At 48.0% G+C, this 25,648-nt stretch overlaps 1 protein-coding gene across 2 annotated transcripts in view; it reads left to right on the plus strand.

Moving 5' to 3' along the window:
- The window catches only part of Tbc1d22a (TBC1 domain family member 22A), a 266,527-nt gene that overhangs the window by 50,823 nt on the left and 190,056 nt on the right, over positions 1-25,648 (plus strand). The gene's annotated exons all lie outside the window — the stretch shown is intronic.

Consider the following 25,648-nt stretch of genomic DNA (forward strand, 5'->3'; position numbering starts at 1 on the left):
TGAACTTGAGGTGGTATGGAAGCACCCTCTTTGGGGCCTGGCCAGTGGGGGTTTGGGAAGGAATGTTTTTCTGTGGCTTCCCTCTTTTGTTCCTCCTGAAATCCTCTCTGGCTTTGCTGCTGCCTGGAGACAAACCTAATAGACTCACCAGCATGGAGAGGATATGTCTACTTAACATAGCTGCCAAATTAATACCGCATCTGGAAGGCCAGGGAAAAGCCAAGTGAAGAGAATCCTTCTGCATAATTTATGAAAGATGGAGTCATAAAATAAGCATTTACAATGGTCTGTTTGCCCAAGGTAGGGAATGATAATGCAGCTATTATTCATCACAATGGGGGCTGTGGCCATTCTGTGCCACCGAAAGGTCTTCTGGCTTGTGGTCTCCCCCATAGATTCTGAAGGTATCTCCAGCCTCTCTTTCTAAAATTGGCTGTCTTCCTGGTTCACTGCTATGTGAAACGATTTTATGAGAATGGATATGTTGATATTTCTAAGCAGTGAAGTCTTCCTAAAAGCTCTTCTGCTTACACCCCTCATCTCCCCAAAACACAAGAGTCCGTGTCAGCTCAGGCGCAGGCGCGATGAAGGAATGTGAGACAGGATCTGTTGCCCTGGTGCTGCCAGTTGTCTGCAGATCCACGTGCTCACCCAGAGCTAGGGAACCCAGGCCTGCGTGAGGAGTGTATGTGCGGGTCCTAAGTGGAGGTGACTTCACAGGAGCTGGGGACACAGCGGGGTCAGAACCTGCCTCTCCGTCTTCCCTGCCCCCGGCCCCAGAACAGGGCCCCATTCTCCATGCAGGACAGTGCATGCAGCATAGTCAGTTCAGCTCCAACAGTCTGCAGAATCCCAGGCTTGGGACCTGGAGGTCTCCAAGGAGCTGCAGCTCTTGTCCCAGCCATGGTCAGCTCTGTGTCTCTGCTCTCCAGAACCACAATTGAGGAGGTAGTCTCTCGGGGGGACTGTTTTGATGTTGGAGGGTTTCTTTGCCAGGACACAGTGCTTGTCAACGCCACTCATGTTCTGCTGAGCAGCTGAAGGCCCCTGGCCAGGACTGGCCTCAGCCAGCAGGAATACATAATCCTTTTTATCATGAAGTAAGTCCTTGGGAACAGAGCTCCGGGCCACCACCCAGGGTGTGTTGAGCACTGAGATCTGGAGGGGGTGATTTTGTTCATCTTGCTGCTGTGTAGGAAGCGAGCCTGCAGCAAGCTCCAAGAGCTGAGTGGGCTGGGGTGTGCCGGAGAGGCTCTGAGGTGTTGTGGAGGAACGGGAGGCAGTGGGACTCCGAGCGTATCAGCACTGTGTCTACCGGGCGTGCTGTCAGGGGAGCTGGCTGAGCGCCATGAGAGCTGAGGTGGTGGGGAGGAGATGACCCAGTGAGCAGTGTGCTGCCGGTGGGAGAGGACTGGAGAGCCCGCTCCTAGCATCGATGCCCACTCTCTCTGACAGTGCTCTAGGATCTTGTTGGATTAATCACTACTCTGTTGAGTGAATTTTTAATATTTGTTTAATATTTGAGGAACTGAGGCTTTCAGAGGCCAAGTATTGTAATCCAAGGTCATCCAGCTAGTGAGACTGTGCCTCCAATTAAAGTCAAAGACCAAGTACAGAGCAAGCACCTCCCTGCAGTGTGCTGGATTCCTTCTCACTTGGACTATTCCTTGTGTCTTTTGGCTTGAGATTGTATCCCCCACAAGTTGAAATTCGGTTTCATTTGGTTCCTTAAGGAAATTCACACCCATGGTCTGATTAGAAAAGAAATCAGTGTTCATATTGGAGCCTGCTATCCAGTGCCCTGATGTTTGGCATCCACGGAGAACAAAGCTGCAGCGTGGCTGTGTCTTTGATTTACAGCTGCCTGTGCCCAACAGCAGAAGGCTATAAATAAAATTAAAATAAATGGAAACAATGCACCTATAAATTGTGTTGCAGGAACTCCAATTGCCTTTTAGAGGAAATCCCCAATAAAATGCTGTTTGGCAATTCATTTGGAAGAGAAGGGGTGGTGGATCACTGTGGCAGAGACAGGCTACCATGCTAGAATACTTTATGTATGAAAATTAGCTGATCCCATGCAAACTTGTTATTTGGTATTAGCTACACGGGAAGGTCTCCTTTTTTTCCTTTTTTCTTGTTACAGTATTTTCCCAGGTTGGCGTAAAGGATGTCAGTGGAGACTGTAGAGTGTAAGGAGTTAAGTCATTACTTCTGCCATCTTCTTTCCTCTCGGGTTCAACTTCTGGGCTTGTGGTGGTGGAGAAGGATGAAGGCCTATGGAGAGGCTGGGTTTGGGTTAAGTGTCTAGCCTGATGTTGTCCAGGTAACTGAGAGCAGCCTATGAGCCATGGGGACGCTGGAGACCTGGTGGGATCCAGAGAAGGACCCGTGTGGGCCTATGTGCAGATAAGTCACTTGGTCTTAGGAGTCATGCTTCTTCTTCACTTCTATGATTTATGGAGTAGGATCAGCTCTTCTTAAGATATTGTTCAATCTAGCAAATGCTTTCCTATTTTCCTAGAAAAAGAAAATTGACCTGAAAGTCTGCCACCTGTGGCTCATACCTGTAAGCCAGGCTACTCAGGGGGCTAAGATCTGAAAATCAAGATTTGAAGCCATTCCAGGCAAAAGTGGACTCTTATCTCCAGTTAACCAGAAAAAGCCAGTGGAACTATGGCTTAAGTGGTGGAGTACCAGACTTGAGTGAAGAAAGTTAAGTGAGAGTGCAAGGCCTAGAATTCAAATCACAGTTCAAATCACACACACACACACACACACACACACACGCGCGCGCGCGCGCGTGCGCATACTCATGAGCATGTACACAATTGATGTATTTTTTGTTCTGTTGAAATAGATTGTAGTTGTTTTGTTAATGTCTGGATATCTGGTGCTAACAAGTTACTGAAGTTATTACAAAACATTAAAAAAATGGACAGAATTTCACAAGCAAGTGCTTTCATAGTGTTTTCTTTCCTTTGGTTTCCACTGGGGTTCTGGGGTGTGAGGAAAAAGGAAGGGCTTGGATGGGGCCGTGCACGGCAGATGGCGGCCCTCAGTGGGGCTTCATGGGGGGTCTCCTACAGGATTGATAGGAACATAAATATAAAACCCAGGGGAAAACTGATGTGCGTTCTGAGTGGGTTCAGGAAGCATGCCTGGTCAAGGAAGGAGAGCTTCCCTCTGCTGGGTGCCAGACCCAGGTTCAGTGTAATTTGAAACTGTCAAGTTAATAGGAAAATGATTTCACTTTATGTCTTAAAACTTTTTATTAACATAAGTTAATTGTACAAAGGGGTTGAAACTCCTTTGAAACAGTGAACGCTGGTGTTCTTGGCATGCATCTAATTTATTTTGATCAAATTCACCCATCTATTTTACCCTGTCTCAGCTACCCTGCTTTGTTCCTCCCTACTCCTTAACAGTTTTGATGGGTTCCATTGTGCGGTCATCATACATATTTTATGTCATAATGTTCTATATGTGATGAGTACGTCACCATTCCTTTGTCCTGTGTAAAAAGGCACAGACGTGCTCGTGGAAGGCTTCAGTTGTTTGACGCAGAGCTCAGGCGCTGTTAGGAAAGCACTTGTGTAGGTAGTGGTCTTACAGTTGGGCAGGGCCTGAGCATGACTCTTGGTAACTGCTCCAGGGCTTTTCAAGACTGTAAACTAGAAACACGCATTACCAACCAATCCAGGGAGCTGTATTTCTGCTCTTCGTGTGTAGGCATGGTGCCCTCTCACTGAGTCCCCTAGCATGTTCTTGCAAGGGCCCATGCTGCCTTGGCTGAAGCACTTGTGCCACCTGTGCCAGTCCTCAAGGACTGGGATGTTAGGGCTCAAACTAGTGACTAGGAGAGACCATGTCCACCAGTGGGGGTGGGGTGGGGGGAGTGGTACTTGGCAGAGTGCTTGGAGAGATCTGTGAGAAATAGTTCAAAAGAGTCAGCTGCTGAGATGTGGGTCACCCAGGCACTGGGAGTCTGCGTTTAGGGTAAAGGGGCAGCTGTGTGCTAGCGGGGATGCACCAGTGCTAAGCAGACCCAGGCCGTGCTTCCACGGCTGCAGCTGGGTCTGAGGACCTGCCAGTAGAAAGAAATCTCTGCCAGATTCCCAAACAGTTTCTTTTAGTAGCATTTTATTGCTTAAATTGCATTTAGCCCTTCTGCATCCCTATCTCTGAAGTAGGTTCAGCCCTAGCTAAGAGGAGCAGGTGCAGAACTCACATCCTGATTAAGAAGCACTCATACAGACTGCTGGGTGAACAACAGAGGGGAGAGGCCGGAAGGACGAAGGAAATCTCGGGATAGAAGAGTCCACAGGAGGGTGCCAGTGGTGAGGAACACTGATTTTGACATGACGTGGTTATACTGTGTCTTAACACAGACTTCTTCATGTTCTGCATACTCCAGATTCACTAGTGTCTAATGTCTGTTTCTCTCCCTGCAGACACTGAGTTTCCCCTAAATATTTGGGGAGGGGTAGTACTGCAGTTGACATCAGGTCCCCCCACTCTTACTCAGGTCCCATGTGGGATGCTGTCCAAGACTTAACTCTACCTTGCTCTGTGCCACACTGAGGGGATCAACCTGGCCAAGTAGTCTGGGGGCAGCTGGAGTAGGGGCAGGGGCGGAAGCTCACAGCAATTGGGGCATGGAAGAACAACTACTGCAGTTAATCAGTGGAGCTGCAATTTCTGCCAACTACAGTTAATAGAGGCCTGCCCATCAGTCTTCTGGGTAGCATATAGAACCCACCTAGCCTCCGTACACTTTCCACCCCCCCGCCATGAGCCTGTTCCCTGTGACTCGGCCTCCCGCCCCAGCTCGCAGCACCTGAGCCTTGCACACCAACAGCTTGCTTGACTGCTGGCTGGGGAGAAGGAGCTCAACTTTAAATATTGCCCTGGGGAATGTGAATAGGAGCCTCTCAGTATGTGGGCTGACTCTGCAGGACTGTGATATGTGGCATACAGTTCTCGAACTCAGTGTGTCCATCTAGAGAAAAGACCAGAGAGGCCCATAGAAGATCTTTCTCTCCTGAAGCCAACCAGTAAAGACTAGGGCCCTTATTTCAAAGCCTAATGATGGAAGTGCACTCCCCCCCCCCCCCCAGTCCTGGGCTTGAGCTCAGGGCCTGAGCACTGTCCTTGGACTTTCTCAAGGCTAGAGCTGTACCACTTGAGCCTCAGCACCATTTCCAGCTTTTTTCTATGTATGTGGTACCAAGGAATCAAACTAGGGTCTTCATGCATGCTAGGCAAGCACTTTAACCACTAGGTCAAACTCCCGGCCCTGGAAGTGCACAATTTTGAGGGGGAAAAAAAATAAAGGAATCACAACAGAACTAGAAGAATGTAGTGGTTTCTACCTGAGCAACATTTCTTTGGGAAATGAAATGGAGTTTCCTTACAAAGATTTCTTACAAATAATTCAAAGTAATTGTATTATGGAAGTTGAATGAGCTACGAAAGTTTTCAGACAGCTCAACCAAAATAAGAAAAAAATAATGTGTGAGCAAAATGAGCAATTGAACAGAGAGAAATAATGAAACATCCAAACAACTAAGAATTGCCAGGGAGCTTCAACAGCAGACTGTCCAATGGAAGAAAGAACCAGTGGCCTTGATGACAGTCATTTGAATGATCCCATCAGAAGAAAAAAGAAGAGTAAAGAACAATGAGGGGCCTGTTAAGTGAACGAATATATTTATTATCTGAGTTTCAGAAGGAATGGAGAGAAAAGAGGAAGCGTATTCAACAAATAAGCTCAAATCATAGAACATGAGCTGTGAGGAAAAGTGATGAGTAAGAATGTGCGGCTGTTGGGGCTTGGAATGTAGCTTAGTGGTAGAGGGCTTGCTTTGCGTGCATGAAGCCCTGGGTTCCATCCCTCAGTACCACATACACAGAAAGAGCAACAAGGGGCTTTGTGCTCAAGTAGTAGAGTCCTAGCTTTCAGCAAAAGCAGCTCAGGGACAGTGCCCAGGCCCTGAACCCAAGCCCTGAGACTACCCCCTCCACCCCACCTCTTAAAAAAAAAAAAGTGTGAGGCTCTGAATTCACGCCTCATATTTACTGAAAACTTTCAATTTTTTTCAGGGAGAGAAATGGACATCCACACTATTGAATCTTGAGTATGTTGCACATAAAGAAGTCTATGTTCAAATACACTGTAACCAAATCATTGAAAGTCAAAGACAAAAAGGATTTTTAAAGTAACAAAAGAAAAGCAGCATGTCATATACAAGGGAACTTGAGGACTTACCAGCAGATTTCTCAGTGAAACCTTGTAGACCAGCAGCGAGTGGATGATACAAATTACTGAAGAAAGAATAGCAAATAAGCCTGCCAGCCAGGAGTGCTGGTGTTGGCAGCTGTTTGCTTGAGGTGAAGATGAAGCAGAGAAAGTCTGCCACCTCTAGGTCTGCTTTTAAAGAATGTTAAACAAGTCTGCTGCTTGAACTCAGAGCCTTGCTCTTGCTTGGGATAGTTTAATCATGGCTTTGTACTGTCTGTGCAGGCAGAACAGCCACATGTACAGATCTTGACACAGGTAAAAAAGAGATTTGAAGGTGACTCGGTACAAGACTTGAGAGAAAGGAGGGGAAGTTGATGAACAGGAATACAGCCCAGCCAGAATGTGCCAGGCTGCAGTGGGCTGGGTGAACCCTGGATGGGGTTGGGCTGGGGTGCGTTCTGCTGTGTGGGCCCCTGTGAGGTGTATGGCTGTGCCATGTCACATGTCAGATCATAGCCAGTCCTCTGTGCCCAATTTTGGGCAGTTTGTAGCTGTTGATGACCTGAGTGCCGTGCTGCCTTCGTGGCCAGAGGTGCCCAGGAGGCCTCAAGGGCCCTTCCTTCAGCCAGGGTTTGAGTCTAGGATGCTTCTGCTCTGGCAGCCCTGTTAGAGCCGGGGTCCCCAGGGTCCCTGTCGCCCAGCAGCTGATCTCTGACTGCCCCCCTCCCCTGCACTGGAGCCCGTAACCTGTGCCTCCCCCCTCCCCCCATCCAGACTGGGCCCATCACCTGTGCCTGCCCCTCTCTCCCATCCCCCTCCCGCCCTCCCCACTGGGGCCATCACCTGTGCCAGAAAAGAGTGATTTTGCTGAGGTGAGGAATATCTTTTAATTTGTTGACTAGTGAGAAAAGAACCAAACAATAGGATATTGAAGTTTTTAATTAATTGTTTCCAGATAAATACCCACTTTCTCTCATCTTAGCTGATTAGATTCCATCTTTCTCTGTCCTCAGACTGAAGGATGTCTGCACTCAGGCACACGTTTGTATCTGACGTTATTTTCAGTCTTGTACATGTATTCTGAATAAGCCTTTTGTTCCATTGAGAAGATTAAGGGCAGTATTTGGTTGGAAAAATTTTAATGAAGCACCTAACAGAGCTATTATTCATTTTTGGAACAAGTTGCTCTGGTTACCATGGTGATATTAAACCTTTTATTAAATATGTTTCCTTCAATCGTCAGTGTGTTTTTGTTCAGTGCTGATGGGGGAGCTGCGGATCCACGAACCTGGCATCTGGAAAGAATTTCCTAGCTCTGTTGAGTTAAATCATTCAAGGAATTTATATTATAGGAACATAAAGCTTATAAATCTAGTTTATCATATCTATCATTTAATTGTTCATGCAAGCCAGCTCTTCATGTAGCGATTTACAGTAATCTCAGTGAAATAACAGTTTTGTGTCACAGAATGAATAATGCATGCAAAGAAATTGTTGAGCTCCTTAAAATCATCATGTTCAAACTCAGGATCTTTCCTTTGAAAGTGATAGAATGACGGCCACGTGCTAGTTGCAGGCTGGGGACACAAGTGCCTCCTTGGTGTTGGGTTGTTCGCCAGCTCTCCGAGGAAGTGGAGGCGCTGTCTTAGGAGCTCCATGTGCCTTACGGCAGTTCCTGCCAGTGGCAGCCAGCCAGAGAGCTGGCACTGCCGAGGGCCTGTGGGAGGGCTGGGGTATTGGTTTAGGCGCAGAGAGCTGTGTTTAAAGGATGAGACAAGAAGTGGGTAACGTGCCATTAGAGTGGTACCACAGTGAGCCTGGAAGACAGCCATGTGCCGAGTGCTCTTTTCTTCCTTTCCTGTCACTTCCCAGCTGCACGCGAGTCTCATGATAGGGGTTGTTTTTCACATGATGAGATAACGGGCACTGGCTGCTGTGCCTTTTCAGAGAGTGATCTGGTGATTCAGCAGGCACTGCTCTGTTCACATGTGTGTTTATGACTGGGGTGGTGGTACAGCTATTGGCCAGTGTCGACCTTTGTATGGCCACACTGCCAGGAATGTCCTAGGCCCCTGAGCAGCAGAGTGCCAGAGGGGCGGCAGCTCCTCGTCAGGATGGAGTGTCATCAGTCGTTGTCAGAAGCTCTGCACCACCTTTACCTTCTCTCATGCTTTAAAAAAAAAACTGTGCTAGGAAAAATTTCAAACACACGCAGAGGTCGAGAGAACAGTGCAATGAGCCAGGACACCTGTCCCCGTGAGTCGACAGCTACCAGACTGCAGCTACGGCATCTCACCTTTTTCTTTCTTCGTTTGCTTTTCCTTCGTTGGAGTATTTCAAAGCAAATCCCAGATATCATGTCATTTTACTTTTCAGTGCTTCACTGTGCATTCCAAGCCCCCAAGGCCTCCTGCCGTTTCCAGAACGGAGGACAGATGAGGTGCTGTTGGTGCCATCTTGTGTGCTGGACTTGTGTGGATATAGCAGTCCTGGCTGACTTCAAAGGCTGCCAGCTTCCTTGGCATCAGGGTCTCTCATGGTCTTTGGCTAATTGGCACTGACTGAGAACTTGGCAGTTGAGAAAGCTGATTCTGTGGGGATCTGTTCCTCAGTTTTGGAGACAGAGCGTTTGGTGGCTGGACCTAGAGGCACTTGGGATGTTCCACGGCTTGCGTCGGTGCTTAGATTCCACGGGTGAGGTGTGCTGTGGATGAGATGGCCATGGGAGACCTGGGAGGCAGTAATCTGCCCTGAGATGCCCAGGGCAACCATGAGAGGTAGAGCAGGCCCTGCAGGACCTTGTTCCTCGCCCAGCTGGCATGGCCCATGTGCCCATCAGACTCTGCTGGGGATGGCTCATGTGTAAGGGTAGAGAGGGCTTGTCTCGTCTCCTTGGTTGTCTCCCCCTTCCTCCCTCTCACTGCTCCTCACCATGGATCATGGGCCTGCCGTCAGGTTGGCCGATGGGATCTGAGGTCTGAGTTTTCTGGAGTCAGGACTTTTTAGTCTTTTGTTGGTCCCTCACCTTGAACAAAATTATCCCGTACTGGAGGCGGCCAGGGCTGGTGGTTCTCTGGAGGTTATTGCCTCACCCAGTCTAGAGAGGGAGAAAATAGTTTCCATTCCAAGCGGATGTTTCTATATAAAACATCTAAAGGACACATTCAGGGCCAGTTCCAATGGTACCTGGGGAAATAGTCCAAACAGGAGGACCCAGCCACCTCCCCCCGCCCCCCCTGCACAGGCCCCACAGAGGCCTCGCCCGTGGCACGGGAAGAGTGAGACGCTGTGTGGAGATCAGGTGTAATCTGTTATTTGGAAAACGGTTGTGTGGTAGGAAGTTGGAGCTCATTAAGAGGGGCTCAGGGGAGGGGGTGTAGAGGCTCATGCCTGCTATCCCGGCTCTGTGGAAACAGCTACATGGGAAGCAAGCTGGTCCAGGCAAAGCGTGAGGTCCTGTTCTAAAGAGAACGACAGTATAACAAGGATGGGGCTGTGGCCCAGGTGATAGAACACCAACCCTGCAAGCACGGGACTGCTTTCACAGTACTGCAAAAACCAAGAGTGCCTTAGAAACATTTCATTGTATTTAGTGCTGCTGTTATTTTCCTCCAAACAACAGCATAGAGAAGGTTTCAGAAGAGCTCTCGAGGTGTACTCGTGGAGCTCAGTCCCACCTCTGCCTGCAGGTGCTGGTCTCATGCTCGCAGCGGTCTGTCGGGCTGGGCGAGCGTCCTGGCTGTAGAAGGCTTCTCATGTGGAGCCGGCTGGATCGACTCCAGGATGGTGGACTGGTCAGCGATGAACTGCAGTGCATTCCAGTGCAGGCTGCACAAGGACTTGAAGCATGACCTCCTGGGGCATCTGCTTCAGAGCAGCCCTGGTGGTTTCTCTGCTGAGGGGAGGCCTGCGGCAGCAGGGGCTGACCCCATGCACGGCCCCACTGCAGCGCCACAGATTTATCACCTCCTTGTCGGTAACAAGAGCTTTCTGTTGGCGTTGCTGAAGCTGTACAATGATGTTTATGCTGTTACTGTGTATTACTCTTTTATTGCATACTATTTTTGCTGCAAATAGTCATAAATATGGTTACAGTTTTGACTGCATTATGACATGTTGCTCTAAGTAGTCTCGCGTACACTTTGGGTTGCAGGGCTTAGCAATTTGTATTTTTCCCTTGGTGTTTCTGTTAGTATATGTCAGCCTACACTTACAGTGTCATTTCCCTGCTCCTTCTTGACTCCTGCATAGTTGCTTTGTTGGGGGACCCTTAATTAGCACAAGCCTCTTTTTAGACTCATGTCCTCTATTTGAACCTTTCTGGGGATACAGGGCCCCCAGATTGTCCTCAGGTATTAGAATTGCCACTCAGTAGCTGTTCATGTTATTGAATCTAGCCTGAGTGGGGGTAGGCATCTTGTTGTAGTCTTTGGGATGCTGTAGGTTGATTGAGCTAGGATTATTCCAAGAGTGGGAAATTCTTTCTTCCCTGGAGATACTGTCTGCATGCTCCTCTGGCCAGACTGGCTGCTTTGGCGATGCCTCTTTCCATGTGGTGGGTATCCAGATGGCAGATTCTGCCATCAGGCTCTTATACTTTACTTTGAGGACAGCTCCTACCTGTTGACACTTTGCTAATGGGCATCCTCCTTTTTTTTTTTTTGTTTCCAGTCCTGGGACTTGTACTCAGGGCCTGGGCACTTGTCCTTGGACACATTTTGCTCAAGGCTAATGCTCTGCCACTTGTGGCTTTTTCTGTGCATGTGTCAGTGAGGAATCAAACCCAGGGCTTCGTGCATGTTAGGTGAGCCCTTTATCACTAGGCCACGTTCCTGGCCTGTGGACTTCCTCTTTGGGACATGTTCCTGTGCCTTAGTCTTTTCTCTGAAGTTCTGGAAGCAATGTGCCTGTTTCCTCCATTCTAGAGTCTGTGGCCTTTGATCCCATTATCTCCTGGGATGGTCCTCACTGAGCCTCCGTGGACTAAGACACAATATGGCATCTTTGTTAGAGAACAGCTAACCATCCTCTGCTAGGTGATCCATCCACCTACCTTCTCACTCCTATCCCAGACTGGAGAGTTCGAGCAGCAAGTGGCACCCAGAGATATGGGTAATACAACTTTTAATTCATTGTTTCTGTTCTCTCTCTCATGGGGTGATCTTGGCTTGCTTTTTTGATGTGTGTGTTAGGGGGGGTAGAGGGAGGAAGGATGGGAGGGAGGATGTTACGGTTTCTCGTAGGATACTTGTAAGTACACAAAGATCTTCCACCATGCTTTAAACTCACCTGGGGCCACCGCGTGTCTCATTTGGCTGTTAGTACTCTGTTGGTAAACGTGCTCTCTTGTCTTCATTTAGCCGTGATGACCTGGGCAAGTGCTTGGCTGTGGTTGCTCTCTGGGGAGCCTGGAGAAGTCATTCTCCCTGGAGCAGCTGCCGCTGCCCTGTGCCTGAGCAGCATGTCCATGCAACAGCGCATGTGGTGGCACCTGCACTGGGTGGCGGACATGCACCCTGGCCTCTGGCTTGCAGGGCAGGGGGCTGGAGGTGAGCACAGGCAGTGAGGAGAGTGGGGAGGCAAAGGGGAGGAACACGCAGGGCTCTCAGGAGACAGGCTGATTTGTGCTGAGCCAGCTCAGGTGGAGTCACTGACACGAGTGCCCCTGAGATGCACTGTGAAGTGTCACAGGACAGTCTTGTCAAGGATGTGGGGTGTGTGTGTGTGTGTGTGTGTGTGTGTGTGTACATGCATGTATGGAACTTTTGGAAAAGCAAAAGCTAATCCAAAATGTTGGAAAATAACGATTATCCCTTTCAAAATAATGTCCTATTGTACTCACAATGGTGGCTGTAATAAAAATGACACAAGTGAACCAGAATCCGTCTTCACCCCCACCCCATACCGCTATGGGGAATGTAAAGTAGCGCAGCCGGCATGGGAGATGGCCTGACAGGGTCCACACATGAGCCAGCTGCCACGTGAGCAAGCACCCGCACCTCTAAGCCCTTTTGTTTCCAGCCTCTAGTACCTTTCTTGACCTTTGTCCTCAGAGCTTCTCTTGGTCCTTTGGCACCTTGCCCAGGCTGGCCTCAAACTCATGTTCCTCTTGCCTGTGCCTCAGGAGTGCTGAGAGTAGAGGAATGTGATCTTGACTTCTTGTTTGAATTACAGGTGCTATTGGTTTCTCCTACCAGGGTGACACTTGAATGCCTTGGTCTGTTTTGCCTGTTCTCATGTCTGTTATTGCCAGAGCCCCTCTGATTTTTTTTTTGGGGGGGGCGGGAAGAGTCATGGGGTTTGAACTTGGCCTGGGCGTTGTCCCTGAGCTCTTCAGCTCAGGGCTACTGCCCTACCCTTGAGCTGGTTTTCTGGTGATTAATTAGAAATAAGAGTCTCATGGACTTTAGCACCTAGGCCGGCTTTGAACGGTGATCTCAGATCTCAGCCTCTTGAGTAGCTGGGGTTACAGGCGTGAGCCACCAGTGCCCGTCTGCCTCTGCTGTTCCTTTATAGAGTCTCTAGGTTTCCCCTGTTCTTGGGTAGACTCACTCATTCTCACAGTCATCATCTTTACCAACCTGAAAGCCACTTTCCAGCTGGTCTCCTGTTTCTTTCCCCCTGTGATGTGGCCTGTCCAAGGAAGAGCCAAGTCTCACTGAACTCATTTTTCCTCTGCTTTAGTAACCCTGATGGCTTCCAGCACAGGTCAGATTGTAGGATTAACGCCTTTTATAACTGGGCTCCTGGTGACTGGTTCAGCCTTCTGTTCTGTCCAGATGTAGGAATGTGCTGATCCTGGACTGTTTATCATTGACATTTGGCAGATACTTGTGAATTATAATTGGTTAAATATGTGCTAAAAATACAATGCCTGGATACAGAGAGCAATGAATGCAGCAACTATTATAACAGTTGGTCATAGCAAGTGCAAGAGTTAGTATTTCTCTCCTGCCCGGAAGGCGTCTTTCCAGTCATTTTCAGTTGTCTTTTAGCTCCCTGGAAGCCTTCTTATCCATGTGTCATCCAGAGCGCCTCTGAGTGCCAACACAGAGTCTCAGCAGGACCTCTGCTGCTGGAGTGCTGGTTGTCACCTGTTGTCCTAGCGCATTTATTAATTACGCTTCAGTGTGTCTGCCTTGAGCGATGTGTCACCCTCCCTGCAGGAAAGAGTGTCATGGTGACCTCGGCAGAGCAGTGGCTCATCAGCATACCTGCTGGAGCCTTCTCACCTGTCTCATGGTCGGGCGTAGGGTGCATATTGCTAGTGGCCTTTTTACATTTTGTGGAACAGACTTTCTTTGGCCCCTTGTCTGTGCATCAGTGATGTCTAGGATAGAGTCAGGATGAGTGAGACGGTCCGCACCCCGCAGGCTGGTGGTCAGGGCTTCGCTGGGCCTACGGATAGGGATGGCTGATGTCTGCTGTGTCTTCTGCTGGGGGCCCTCCAGGTCCCCTCAGCACTGGGTGACCGTGCTACGGGTGTAGACCAGGAGCACGTAGGATTCATAGGCTCCGTTTCTGTGGTCAGCAGTGGACTGCCGGGTGGAGCCGGGTACACATGGTGTTCTGGAGGGCTTGTGGGTGGCTCTGCCAGTTCTTGACTGTCCAGTGACTTTGACGGCCATCGGAGCTCTCTGCGGACATATCCTATGTGACGCTATGTGCAGAGGACTGTGGGATTTTGTTGCTTTGTCTTTGTAATTACATTGCACACTTCTCTGAAATTACCAGAACTATTCCTGGACAAGGCCATATTTGGCCTTTCCATGTCCCCAGCTTGTGTTTGGGCACCTGGGTCATCAGATATATATATACTTGCTGGAATTTGGGGCCACAGAAGTAATGCAGCCTGAAGAAATTCTCTGGGGGCGCTAAGGGACAGCTCCATACTTCCGGGGATGTCTGCAGATGGCACGCTGTGGGAGGAGCCTGGAGTGCAGCTTGGAGGAGGAGGTGGTCCTGACCCCACCCAGGAATAGGGTATAAAGGGTCCCAGGAGCCAGAGTAGCTGCCCATACGTTTCCAGCCCGGCACTTGCTACAGCAGTCAGTCCTCTATTGACTCTGCTTATTAAGGAACAGAGCAGCCTGCTTCCAGGTGCTGTTATCAGCAGACGGTGTCCCCCAGGGGCCATGCTAAACCCGTGTTCCGTCTGCATGCATGGGCACACCCTCCCTCCATGCACAATATACACACATGGTATTTTAATGCTGGAATGATATGAGACACAGCGTCTATTTTTAATGGTTCCCACTGGAAAGTAAAAATGTGAAAAGATTTAACTTTTTAACATGAACTAGCAGTAGCCTTTCCTTTAATTAAATGCCACATAGCATTGGCTAAAGGATCAATGTATTGAAGGGAAAGCCAGTGTAATTAGACCCTGAGAAGTAGTAACAGGTGATTAGAGCTCTGGGTGGGGGCATGCTGGTTTCATGCAATGCAGATTAGTTATACTTTGCTTTGTCCTGCTGCAGGCTTTGGAGGCTGAGCGGTCCCTTAGACATTTGGGGTATACTTCTAGATTTTCACTTAAGAGTTGTATTATCATAGGATTTTTTTTTTTTTTTTGTACTGGGGATTGAACCCAGGAGGTTGTGCTTGCTAGCCAAGTACTTTGCCACTGAGCTACATCCAGGCCTAAGTCAGGATTTTTAAGTAAAGAACACCTTCTATTAGTTAGAAGAGAGACAAGGTGGAAATAGGGATTTTATCCTTGTGGGTCCTGGCTGTGGAGTCGGGGCCAGGATATTCCTGGAGTGAGGTGGGAGGGAGGGACAGGTGAGGCCACCGAGATCCTGCCACTCCTGAGGTCCAGAATGTTAGTTGATGGACTTAAATGAGAAGGTGCTGGCTCTGTGGGGTCACTGTGAGGCGTGGTGGGTGGGGCCTGTCTGCCTGGTCTGTAGGGTGGGATTTAGCAGAGCCAGCCAAGAAGGCCCTGTGCGACACACTCGCTTGGAGGGGATGATCTGGGGTGGCCAGTTAGACCGTGTCTGGGGTGGTTGAGCCTTCCTGGCAAGGGGAAGTCCGACTCCAGTGTTAAATGGAATTCACTGCAGCAGCAATTGGATATGGCCTTAATTTAGTCAGCTCCACGTTATTAGACACTTAGATCCTAGCTCATTAAAATTCATAAATAATGCCATAATGGCCATCTTTCTGCATAAATATTGGTTTGTGAGCACTATAGAGAAAGGCTAGGATGTGAGCCAGAGATGTCTCAGCCCCTAGGGACATGAGACACAGACATTTCTCTCTGTGGGATCCAGTTGTGGGGTGGCCTTCAGTCCCATTTCTTGCTTCGTAAAGGGTGGACTATTCCCTGACCTCCTGTGATGCATGAGGCTCCCTTGTGAGGGCAGAGTAGTGCCATTGGGTCATGATGTCCTCCCCAGAGGGACGGGGTACCTTCTGACAACTGGAGCGCTCACCAGTTAACACAAGAAAGAATGAAAACTGAACGCTTCATCCACTTACATCACACCTTTTCCTTCCTCCTTCCCTTCCTCTCTCCTTCCTCCTTTCTAGTGCTGGTCGAGTGCAGGACTTCTACTTGCTCAGCTGGCCTGCTTGGATGGTGCTATGTCGCTCGAACCATGCCTCCGGCCTGACTTTTTGCCGGTTATTTTGGAGATGGAGTTTTCTGGCCTGGCTAGTTTTGAATAGTGATCCTCCAGATCTCAGCCTCCTGAGTATCTAGGATTACAGTCATGAGCCACCAGCACCCAGCTTGGGAGGGTTTGGTTATTTCAGTGACTGGTTGGAGTCACGGTGAGGGCTCTTGTTGCTCTATACCGAAGGGCCAAACCCCGGGTCCCAGTCTCTCAAAGCTGTATACCAAAGCCCAAGGCATACCTTCTACTGCCACAGCCTCTGTTTTTCAGATCTAAGTTACTGAGATGGTGGTTTGGACTACGGAGTTGGAAAACTTGCTTACTTGGATGGGCTACAGCTCATTGGTGGAACACATGTGTTGTATGTGTGAGGCTCTGGGGTTCAGTTTCTAGCATCCCCCAATCATTAACAGTTTTTTTTTTTTAAATGTTGTTGAGGTATAATATACATGCCATACCCTCCACTATCCGATCATGATGTAATCTCTTCTTGAGAGCTTTGGAGGCTAATGGTTTCCATCATTCTCTGTTTATTGGCTGTCTGTAGGTCGTCTTTGAATGAGTGACTATCTATGTTATTTCCCCATTTCAACAGGGTTACATATCTTTTTATTATTCATTTCCAAGACTTTCTTCTCCTCCCATTTGAGCGTTAGGGATCGAACCCTGACCTTGCAAACTAAGTATGTGCTATATCACTGAACTCCATCCCAACCCGTATCTAAGACTTGAGACCTTAGTAGTATCTGTTGCTCCGGTTGCTTGCTCTGGGAGGGAGGGTAGCAGGGAAGCCAGCTTTGGTTCCTACCAGTGACCTGTGCATATCACAGGTAGCACCCGGATGGGCCTTCACAATAAAGTCACTAGCCGGCATCACATTGGTGTTCTTGCAGGCGAGGTGGCCTGGAGACAAGCCAGAGCCTCCCCACTGGTGTGAGCAGAGGCTTTGCTGCCACAGAAGAGCAGCTCTGCAGGGGTAGAGGAGGTATTTGCTTCCACGGATTCTGCAAGGGACAGCTTTGGGCTTCACAGATGTGGCTGAAGAGAAGCAGGACAGCCAAAGACACAGCAGGACTGTTCTGTGCACCACAGAGCATTTCTGTTTTACAAGATTTATCTTTCCAACCAACGACTGGGGAAAGAGTCACTGTGTACACTATTTAAAAAAAAATGAAGGGAATTCTACTTGTGGTGCACACAACTACTAAGGCTAGCAAAAGCAGACGAAATCAAATGGAATGATATGAAAAGGCTTCTCGGAGTATGTGCACGGTAATGGTATGCAGGGTAGCCCTACCCTGCCTCCAGAGTATGTGTCCTCAGTTATGAGGTCTGTGCCAGGGGCAGGGAGCCAGGAACAGGGAGGTCTGCACTGGAGATATGCACTGGAAGTGAAGAGGTCTGCACTGGAGATCCGCACTGGAAGTGAAGAGGTCTGCACTGGAGATCCGCACTGGACGTGAAGAGGTCTGCACTGGAGATCCACACTGGACGTGAAGAGGTCTGCACTGGAGATCCACACTGGACGTGAAGAGGTGTGCACTGGAGATCCGCACTGGACGTGAAGAGGTCTGCACTGGAGATCCGCACTGGAAGTGAAGAGGTCTGCACTGGAGATCTGCACTGGAGCGGGGAGGTCTACATTGGAGATCTGCACTGGAAGTGGGGAGGTCTGCACTGGAGATCTGCACTGGAAGTGAAGAGGTCTGCACTGGAGATCCGCACTGGACGTGAAGAGGTCTGCACTGGAGATCTGCACTGGAAGTGAAGAGGTCTGCACTGGAGATCTGCACTGGAGCGGGGAGGTCTACATTGGAGATCTGCACTGGAAGTGGGGAGGTCTGCACTGGAGATCTGCACTGGAGCCGAGAGGTCTGCACTGGATATCTGCACTGGAAGTGGGGAGGTCTTCACTGGAAGCGCGGTGGTCTGCACTGGGAGCAAGGAGGTCTGCAGGAAGTCATGCCTCCCAGGGGAGCAAGCAGAGTCAGACTTTTTTGTAAACTGAGGAAAGTGGAGATGATGTGACAGCACCAGAGTGGTACATTCTTGAACATAGCTGAGGTGTGTCCTACAGCCCAGTGTTGCCACATAGGGTGACCTGGTGATGAAAACCGATTCTCTGAGGCTGAGCCCTGCCCAGCTTTCACCTCATAGACACTCAGTAAGGCCCACCCCATTCACCCTAGTACTGCAGTGTCTTCCTGCTGAAGTTGGAGAATCAGGCATGATGGAGGTGTGGTCTGCCCACCATTTCCTGCCTCTACCCTGCCCGCACAGCTGCCTGCCTGCCTGCCTTCTCTGATTAACCAGACCCACCACCTTCCTGGCTTTATTTGTGACTGGCAGGGACCACGTTGCCTGGCACCAGCAGGATAAAGGCTCCCTGTGTGTTCCAGGTGCTGCTTTCATGGCATATTTCACTACTTTTAGGTCACATTCCCTTATTTTATGGTACTAGAGATTGAACTTGGGACCTTATGCTTGCCAGGCAAGTGCTCTACCACTTGAGCTGTGCTGCTCAGCCTTTCGGCATTTATTTTGTGTTTGGGTTAGGGAATAGGTTTGGCCAGGCTGGCCTTGAACTGATTGTACTTTTGTGTGTGGGGCCCCAGTAGATAGGGTTACAGGTGTGTGCCACCATGCAGAGCTTCAAAGTTCAATGGTATTCTAAGAGACCCATGTGTGACTTGACAAGTAAGTGGGGATCCTGGAGAAAGTTCTCCCGGTAGCTGTCCAGAATGTTAGGCCAACCATGTACACCTGTGCTTGCCACTCAGCGATACCCGTCTCTTCAGTGCTGTGCAGCATGCTTACCAGCTTCCTCCTCTGGGGTCTTGCCCCCCTCTTCAGTGTGACTTCACCAGCCTGTCTTCCTGGTGCTGATGTGACAGTTACTGGCTGGGGTTTCAGCCTGGAGCACCTGTCATGTATCTTGTTCTACCTCAGTCACTGAACAGCTGGGAAGGCGGCTGGCAGGGGTGGTGGGCTGGCATCTGGTGAGCAGCAAGCCCACCCTGCCTTGAGATGGCTTTCCTGCTGAAAGTCCCTACGTAGCCTGTTTCCTGTTGGCATCTCACATGCAGGTGGCGAGGTGCTGCTCTCTATCCGCAGTGCCATAGCTCCTCTCCTGCTGCCCTTTCTTGGACTTCTTGCCACAATTTTGCTCTAGTGATCTTCTGCTTTTTGAAGATCTTCGTCTTCACTGGTAACACAATTCCTTTGTTGTCCTTGATTGACCTTGAGGTCCACTCCAGTAGCAGCTCAAAGACTGAGGCCTCTTTCAGAGAAGAGGCTAGCTTTCCTTGAGTGTCCCACTGAGCACTGTGCTCCTTTTTCTCATGGCATTTCTAGATACCAGCTGCCACTGTTAGGATTCCCTGCCCTACACTAGGAGAGTGGGGCCTGGGGTCCCGTGGAGGCCTGCTCCATGTTTAGCCCTCATGATGGTTCAGATGCAGCATGGGTGACTCAGGCCTGTGCCCAGCAGGGCTGGCATGAGTGGCCTGGGAGTTCTGTCCAGGCTCCAGCGTGTCTGTGGCTCTGGGAGTAGAGCCTACAGATCCTGTCCACTGATGATGCCCAGCTTTCAGGCTGGACTCATGAAGCCGAGCCACTGTGCTAGATGCATGGCTCTCTTCTGCTTGGTCATTCTCCCAGAGTTCATTGCTACTCAAGTTTCTAAAAGTCAGAAGCAAACCATTGCAAAAGAGAAGCGTTAGGAGAAAAAAAGTAACTTAAATTATGGGTTGATTTTCTGTTATTCTTGGCTTTTCAGAAAAAAAGTGCTTATAATTATGAGTTCTCTGCACACACCGTTCTGTGACAGATTTCTGGTTCAGTCTCAGATGTGATATTTTGTATCCAATTAGAACAAACGAGTCCCACTTGCTGTATGGTTGGGGTTCACAGAGTGCATGAGTAATTGCATCTGTCAGCACAAAACTCACGTGCTTGCACTCCCACAGTGTGCCACAGTTTACAAATGCTTTCCTGTCTGTTGTCTCTTTGTTTCTTGGGAGAAGTGTGGGACTCCAGAGAGGCAGGTGTTTCTGTGTGTTCTTTTTGGGTGGAGGAAACTGAAGCTGAGAGATGAGGCAGTGTCCGAAGCCTCTCCGATGGCTGCTGGCCCGCTTTGTTTGACCCAGGCTGGTGGAACCCCACCCGTGTCTGCTGGCACCATGTGGCGGCCTCTGCTTTCTCTTGTCAGAGTCTGCTGTGACCAGGCCCCAAGTGGGGAGTTTTATGGAGCAGAAAAGCCTCTTTATGCCAATGAGCACGGCATTGTAGACTTGGTATTCTTTTCACAAGAGTACTTCAGATTTTTATTTTTCAGAAGTTCAGAAGAAAAAAATGCTATGTACTTCTTACTCCTTTTGCTTAGAGTGATGGTGGCGTTGTTATCTGACTCCAGGTGCAGGGACAGGAAGGCACAGCAGAGCTGTCACAGTCTGCTCTGGTGCAGTCATTAGAATACCACCGACTGGATCATTTATAAAGGACAGAAAGAGCAGATTTGGAGGGCGCCACGTCCAAGATCTGGGTGTCGAAATCTAGAGATTTCGCTCTCATCTTCAGCAGAGCAAGGGACCACTCCTGAGGCCTCTTATAAGGGCGCCATCGCATTCAATTGGAGGAACCCTTACACCTAAGTCACTTCCCAGAATCCCACCTCCCTGCATCCTGGGCACGAAGAGGCTCCTGGCACATGGATTTCTGGAAGACACACACACACACACACACGCCCTATAAATGTAAAGACTTAGTTGAAATCAAAGGGTAGAAAATGATATTCCATTGCCAATACTAGTCCCAGGAAAACCAATCTGCCTATAATTACATCAGAAAATGTAGACCTCAGTCAACAAGTTTTTCTAGAGACAAAGGATGGTACATTATAAAAGAGTCAGTTCATCAGTTAGATGGGTGAGTCTCAAATGTGTATATACCACTGAATTTTGTAATGGGTAGAGGAAACATGAACAGAGGTAGAGAAGTAGACACATTTACAATTACAGAAGGAAGGTTAGCGCCCCTCGGTGAGCAGTCTGCCAGACGGTAAACCTGGGAGATTTGAAAGGCCCCGTCAGCCAGCTGGGTCCAGCTGATGTGGGTGTGCCATGTCCATCCTTGACAGTATGCAATCTTCCAAGGTTATATGGCGTAGTGTATGTCTAGTGACCACATGGTGAGCCAAGACAAAGAGCAAAGAGTTGAAATAAATCTTAATTCTTCTCACCAAATGCTTTACATTAGAAATCAGTAACAAGATAGCCAGGAAATCTTCAGCTGTTGAGAAATTTGTGTGCTTTTAAATAACCTAACTGGCTAGAGATAGCAAAGAAAAATAGAAAATAATTTGAATTAAATGATGACAACATATACCAGAACTCAGCTAAAATAGTACTTTGAAAGTTTCATACCTTCAATTTCATATCTTTCATTCCTTAGGAAAGTAAAAACTATAGTGCTAGAGACATAGCTCAAGTAGTAGAATACCTCCTGAGAAACTAAAACAAAAATAACGATGAAATTAATAAGTTGTAAATGGGTGAACAAAAGGAGAATCATTAAAGTACAGATCTTCTGTTCTAAGAAGAAAAAAGACATCTAGGAAGACTGAGCAACAGAGACAAAGAAAACATAAATTGCTGGTCAGGGCTGGGACTTGGAGGGTGTAGGAGCTGTGGCTTTCAACCTCAGCACTGAAAAGAAGAGAGAAAAAGAAGTGAGAACATCACCGCAAAGTCCTACAGACATCAAAAGGAATGTATGCTGATACATTGTAGAACATACATGAAAAAGAAACAGGCCATTACAAACGGCAACTAATAAAGCTCATATGAGAAGAAACAAAATTTTCTATCTCTGTATTGCTTTATAGTGACTTAAAAACACTTAAATTTGTAATAGGAACACCTTACAGAAAGAAAACATCAGGGCCAGATGACTTTCTTGGCTTTGTTTGGGTTATATTTTTAAACTCTGTGTGTGTGTGTGTGTGTGTGTGTGTGTGTGTGTGTGTGCGTGTGCGTGCGTGTGCGTGTGTACACATACATATACATGAATGTATACATGTATATACATATACGTATATACATATTCTTTCCTTATTTGGTACTTGGGATCAGGTCCAGGATGTTGCACTTGCTAGGCAAGCCCTTTGCTATGAAGTTACATCCCCAGATGAGTCTCTTTACTGATTAACTCTATCAGACTTTTAAACGAGAAATATTAACAGTCCTCCAGTCAGTGTTTTGGATGGGAGGGAAAGTAAATATTTCTCCACTTAGTGTATGAAGCCATGAGAAAAGAGAGGGAACCAGAAGCCAGTATCTGTGAATATAGAGGAAAAAAAATTCTTCAAAAATGATGGAAATACAAACATAACTATATAGACACAAAAACCTATGACTCTATAGACATAATGTTTTATTTCATAAATTAATATGTTTTTATGACATACAAGCTCTTAGCCTAATTGGATTAAGTTCTAATTACTAAGTCTCAGTGATTGTAAATAGAGATTCCCTCCTTGAACATGTGTATGTTAAACTTGTCATTTAAAATATGATATAAAAATCAACATTAATAAATTCTTTAAAAAAATGATGGCAAGTTAATTTTGGTTTCCAACCATGGAGAAGTAACTACCGCTGGATGGACTGTCATTTATAAGCAGAAAACGTCCAGTTTTTCTGCAGTGGGTAGTGCAGGGATATGGCCTGATAGAAGGATGGTGGTCAAAAGGCGAACTGTCCAGCTACTTGGGCTAAACAAGGCGGTGGGAGGGGAGTTTGGGAGGCCAAGGGCCTGTGTGCCGCGGTGCAGGTGCCACCCAGGCCTTAGCTGAGTGCTGATCTGCTCCGCAGTGGGGAGAAGTGCCAAGTGGAATTATTCCCTAAGTGAAATAATTTTTGGGCACATGGTGCGGAGGAAGTCTTCTGGTGATGTGATTCTGTCCCTTAACTTGTCAGAGTCCGCCTGTGCTGTGTGTGAAGGAAGAACATGGAGGCCTGGGAACTGAAGAGAGAGCTTTGCGTTAGCCACATAAAGGAGCAGTGTGAAGCCCAGCACTCTTCAGGAAGGGATAAGATTAGGCTGCTAGGAAAGGGGGAGTGCTCATAGGATCCACATCAGTTATTACAGACGCAACGGATGGATACCTGGCGTATCTAGCATGCAACAGAAGAGTAAGCAGGGAAACACCAGTCATTAGAAACAGACTCCATCAACAAGAAAGCCAAACAACCTAGTGAACGATTCAACATGTGGTGAGAAAAGGCACAGAGGTGGTCAATAGATGCCCGAAAATCTGTGTAGTGCTTAACATCGTTAGTTGTCACGTCATTACTCTGCTAATTAAAATCCCAGTAGGATGCCAGTTAACACGGACTAGAATGACTAAAGTGAAAAGACCAAGGATCTTACGGAGAGGCCAGGATGGGGAGTGACTTCGGCAGGTGGCTGCACGGTGGTGCAAGATGGCACAGAGACTTGGAAGAACTGTCTTGTGGCAGACTCAGGACGCAGTCCTGCTGGAGTGTGGGTGGACTGGCCCCACAGCTGTCACTGGCATCAGGCGATGTGGACCTGGCAGGGCCTGGGCCGGAGAGCTGGCGTTTGAAAAGCTGGAGATAGAGATGTAGATACCACATAGTTCCTGACGTTTTCCAGGTCTCCTTTGCCAGTGGTTTGGAAAGTTCTTCCACCTGGCCATGTTGCTTGACTCATGCTTCCTCCCTGTCTCTGGCCGGGCTTCGTCTTCAGGTGGCCTGAGCCCTAGGTAGTTATAGCAGTCCTGAGTCTCACCTCTGACTTGGTAACTTTCAGAGAAGAGAGATGGTTGTCTCCACAAGTGCTGGTGAGTGAGGAGCCGTCAGGTGCAGGGTGCACTGACCATTGCCAGGCAGCCATTGGGGAGCATGGCTTCGCTTCGCTTCAGGCATCTCTCAGCCTCTTTGGAGTGGGGGGGCAGGTTCCCCACCCCTGGGCTGCTGTGGGTAGGGGGGCTCCCCTCAGGGTGGTGAGTCAGGCCTGGGGAAATCTCTGAGATATCTGTCAGCATGGAGATGTGGCTTTTCCCCATGGAGGTAATTTGACACATCCTCCAGGTGACGAGGTTTCCTCATGGGCCCATTCCTTCATTCTGTGTGAATCTTGCTGTGTGTGTTATTCTTGCTGGCTTTGGATCCGCTAAAATACTATTTTGAATCTATTTATCTGCATTCCTGAGTGAAATTGGTCTGTGCTTCAAAATCTTTTAAGGAATGGTAGTTAATATATAGAGAGAGCCTTAGTATTAGCTGTTACTTTGTTTCTGGGTGACATTGGCAAGTCACTTAACCTCTCTGAGACCATTTCCCATTGATACAATACTGCTCACAGCCCTAATTAATGCAGACTGCTCTGAGGCTCAAATAAGATAGCATATGTGAAAGCTCTCTTTAAACACAAAGGCTTAAACAAAGTTAGGACTTTATCTCCTGCTGTATGTTCAAGATTTCTGGCTTTTTGAGGGCTTCTTTTAATGAGGAGACAGGATCACATTAACTAGTGAGCTTTCTCTGTGCTTTCTCATAAATCATAATCAGAAATCCGAGTTGTGAGGAAGCAGAGGCACCGGGAGGCATGCCTGGCCCACTCCGATAGTGCTGCTCAGGTGTTAGGTTTCTGCTTTCCATGGCATCCTTAGGGAACTGGAGGAGGCTTGATAATTGCTGAGATTGCTGGGAGATGTGAATTATCGCTAGTGTGATCAACCAATTATTCTGTACTTACTTTACTTAGACTTTAGTAATTGGAAAAAGATTAGATGTCAGGGCTTTGCATTTTGTTGATTATATTACCAAAGTCTTCCTTCTAATCATTTCTTTTATTCGTAGTATTTTCAGTCAGCTCTGAGTTGTTAGGAGAAAGACCCTCATGGTGAATTTCTAACTTCAGTGCGGGGACTGACTTGAACACAAACCAGTACATGCTTTCAGGCCACCGAGGGCGTGCAGGCGGGTGCTCAGGGAGAGACATCAGAAGGTCAGACGGAATCAGGATCCCAGCCTTGGCTCCAGGTTGTGTCTCTTCTAGTCAACCCCTTCCTGTGTCTCTGCTCTATGATGGTCTGATGTGAAGCTTTGCTGTTCTGGCTAGGTATAGTGTGGCTATGCCCTTTAGTTAGTGCTGTGTTAAAGATGAGCTTATCTCAAGAAACTATAAGGAAATGCCATGAGCTTATAGGTCTTCATTTTCTTTTACTTTATTTTCTGTAGCTCCACAAAAGGGCTTCAGCTCAACATGTCAGTCTGAGCGCAAAGCATCTTGGTCAGAGTCCTCCCTTCCATCCTTCTGCCCAGTCTCTCTCAGCCTCAGCTCTTCCTCAGCTTAACTGGTTTTGTTTCACATATGCACATTGAATCTTATGCATTCATCCCTTCTTCCTCTCTTGATTCCTTTGTCCTCTAGAGGAAGACCTCACTCCCTGCCCTCCAGCAACACATGCTCCAGTTTCTAGGGATTCTCATTTTGTTCAACTATAAGTTAGTTGTTCTAAGAAGTTACACAGTTGCAATCCTGTCCAATCTTTAAAAAAAAATTATTGTCCAGAGAATGCATAGAGGGGTTACAGTTACATTTGTCAGGTAGTAGGTGCATTTCTTCTGGCACATATATACGGTGTGATCCTCTCCTAAGATCCTCTCCTTTTGGTCTCACTGTGAGACTGTTTAGAGTCTTGTTTAATTTATCATGTCCAAGTGTAATTTTTTTGTCTTCACCATCCATTGTGTTT

This window comes from Megascapheus bottae, chromosome 2, assembly GCF_031878675.1.
Source record: "Megascapheus bottae isolate mThoBot1 chromosome 2, mThoBot2.hap1, whole genome shotgun sequence".
Taxonomy (NCBI): Eukaryota; Metazoa; Chordata; class Mammalia; order Rodentia; family Geomyidae; genus Megascapheus; species Megascapheus bottae.